Source organism: Vigna radiata, chromosome 6, assembly GCF_000741045.1.
Source record: "Vigna radiata var. radiata cultivar VC1973A chromosome 6, Vradiata_ver6, whole genome shotgun sequence".
NCBI lineage: Eukaryota > Viridiplantae > Streptophyta > Magnoliopsida > Fabales > Fabaceae > Vigna > Vigna radiata.
The window spans coordinates 11,855,138-11,858,898 of NC_028356.1; positions in this window are offsets into that span (position 1 = coordinate 11,855,138).

Genomic DNA, 3,761 nt, shown 5'->3' on the forward strand with positions numbered 1-3,761 from the left:
TTAACGCACGTTATCTGCTTGGTAAATTTTCTGAAAGAAAATTGTTTAAAATTAAAAAGGGAAAAATTGTTTCAACTGTGACTTGTTACGCTGTACGCTCTGTGTATTTTAATCCGCTGCGCTAAACTCTTTCGAAAATTACCCCCTACGATACCAACAATTGTCTTTATTCTTAAATATATATATATATATATATATATATATATATATATATATATATATATGAAAAGTATATTTTTCACACACCATAATTATGTTCCTTTATGATAACTAATTATTTCAGATGTAACTATATTATGATATTATGATTTGAAACATGTGAGCAATTGAAAATATTGTTCAAGTATTCTTTTAGCTATGATTTCTTTTAAAATTTTAACTAAATAACTAATAAATTTGTTAGTTTTTAAAATATTTACAGACTCCTGTTACTAAATAAATCCTTATTCATTTAGTATTTTTTGTTTTAGAATAGATTTAATTTAGAATTTAATAGTAGACTGCTTAGTTTATTTATTTATCCTATATTTATATGTTTTGTATATCTATTTATTAATAGGATAATTTTTGTTCAATAATGTGCATTTTTTTTATATTCTTTTCATCTGTTATTTCAACTTCATCAAACTTATCATAAATTAAAACTAACTAGTAAGTTTTTCTCTTGCAAATAATTCGAAGGAAGAAAACACCAATTTAAATAGATTGAATATCAACAATTATATTATATGATAAAAAAAATCATCAAAACCGACAGAAAATGTGGCTGTCTTTTTGTTTGTGATAAAATTTATTATTATTTTTTTTTGTCATAGTTTGGATGTATAGGATCAAATACAAATATGTTGCCATTCAATTTTCAATAATTATAACATTTTATAATTTTTATAATATTAAATATTTTTAATTATGATGGATTATATGTCCATAACATTGATATTACATGATCAATTAACTTTGCAGTGTGATTGTTTTTTTTTCTATTTTCTATTTTATAATAATGAAGAATATCATAGGATAAATCATAATACATATTTATTTGATTATATATGTTCATAATTATTTGATAAATTAAAAGTGATTTTAAAACTTTTTGTGAAAGTAAAGTTTAAAAAAATAATAAATCAACCAACCAAAATTAAATAATGATCATAATTGATATAATAATCAGACCAAACTATATTATTTTTATGTTTGATTAAATAAAAGTCACTAAACCAAGTCACTTTACTATAAGTAATTGTTTTTCTTATTTGTTTTAGTTGAAAATTTTTTATCGTACTTATTATTAGATAATTTTGGAGAGAATTGGTGTGATTGAACTCATTTCCATTGAATATGATGATATCAAATATTTCAAAATAATAATTCAATGATAATTCAATCTAATGAACAAATTTCTTGAATTAAAAGAATTGAACTTAATAAGTATATGCAAAAATCACAATGCTTTATATACCTTTCTCTCTCTTTTGTATGTTAATTACCATATTTTCAGTGATGAGTTTCTCACATACAATTTTAGATGGCCCTCTCCACTCATCTGAATTTATTCTCCACATATAAAAAGTCTAGAAACTCCTAACACACTTGGTGGGATGGATCATTTAGAACAAGAAAAGATTGAATTCACATCTTATATTACTCTAAAATGACATTTTTCCTGTAGAACTTGAACTCCACCACAATCAAAACTGCATGTTACATTATTGATGACTCTTCTTACATCATAGAGATAGTTAACATTTTGTTGTACCTATTAGTGTCCAACATTTTCATGATTTTAGGCATGACATTCTTGTTAATGCTTATTACTCTATTCTATTCTTAGCCTTGATAGCCTTCACAATATCCTTAGCCAAGCCTCCTATAGTCCTCTTAGTCTCTTTCAAAATTTGTTTGAGTGAAACAATCCAAGGCTCCTTGTCTTGGGAGATCTTCAACCAAATCATGACCTCAATTACATTCTTTGATTAAGTTTTCAAAAGTATAATGTAATCTATATGTTTAGCTTGATCAACTTGATTAGGGATTTTAAATGGTTGAGGTAGTACTACTAATTCAAGATTGAAATCTTCTCTAAAGATCACTTTCCTGTAGGGAGTATATTACTTAGGCCTCCTTAGAGAATATTGGCAAGGAGAAAAGAAACCATAAGTGTGACTAAGGCATGGAATACACTTAGTGAATGTCAACCATTAATCTAGATATAGGAACTTGAATTTGAATTTTAAATACCACTCTCTTTTATCATTTGAATTTTGAACCAAGTGACTAGAAATAGTTAGTCTTTTTCTATAAATCATTTCATATAGGAGAAATTGAGTTTTGATACCATTTGTTATTTATGAGAGTGATTTATTTCTTTAAAACTTATCTTAATATCTTAGAATTCAAGTGACTCTCTTAAGCAGTTGTATGAAGATGATTCTCAACTTATACGTGTGGGTTCTTTCATCTATTAAGTGTTTTCATTTTTTTATTTTTTGTTGGTTACTATTTTTTATGTTATTGTTCTTGTTTTCTTCATTCTGACCGACCAATCATGTTCTTGTGTTCTAGAATCTTTGATTTATAATCTCTAATAATTTATTTCATGATTCAAGATAAGAATAAGATTATCAAGTTATTATAATTTCTCGTTTTTAGGTTATTTAAGGTTTTAATGCATACATATCATTCATTTGTATGTTCTTGTATTAGACTTCTTTTTCTACATTTCATCAATATAACTATGAAGTTTTTATGTATAAATCTTCCATTCATTTCATTTGTTGATGAGTTTAATTAATTTTGACTTTTCATCAAAACTATGTAATGGTTGAACCTTGGAAAATTATTCTACCATGACTAAATGTTCTTACAAAAAAAACTGATATTTTTATGATCAAACAATTTATAAAAGTTTATAGACATTTTGTGTCAGAGTTGGAGATGTTATTGAACTCAGCATTGAACACACAACATTAAATGCGGGTAGATAAATATAAATTTGTACAATTGTATTACACTATTTCAAAATGGAAAATGATATGTGAACAATATATTTGGACAACATTTAGACACAGGACACGTGTCTAAATGTGATTGGTCCAGGTGGAAATTGACTTTAAAATCAAATGTTCACATGACACAGAGAGAAAGGTGCACATTTTGAATTTTGAATCTGAAATGCATTTTGCAAATTTTTGCATTCGAAACGGTTGAGAGAGGGAGAAGCCAAACGCGTTCCAGAACCCAACCACCACCTTCAGTGACGATTTCGTTCCGACCGGCCATCACTGTCGCCAGCGGAGACCTGCCGCCCGTCCACTGTCTTCCCTCCTTTTAACTATGATTTCTATTATTCATTTTCTAAATTTCCGTAGAGTCACGTTTCCATTTGCTCGTCGACGCAAAACCCTAAACCCAAAGCCAAGTGAGTCTTCACTTTTTTCCTTAGCTAATGAATAGTTGTTTCTTGCTTTCTCTATTTTTTGTTTTCGAATTTTAGTTTGTGATTTTGGTTTTGTTTCAATGTCTGTAATTTGAGGCTCTGTTGCATGCTTCCGTGGTGATTACTACTTCAGTTGTTTTGGTGGCTCTCAGTGCGGATCATTTTGGAATTCAATTTTAATGTGCTTTAGGGGAACCTTCGTTGTTGTTTTGTTGCTGCAAATTATATTTTTTGTCGGGTTGTTGAAGGTTCTATTCCGTTTCAGAACTTGATGCTAGTACAATTGTACATGAAATTCAGTCACCAAATTAATCGAATGCTTTGT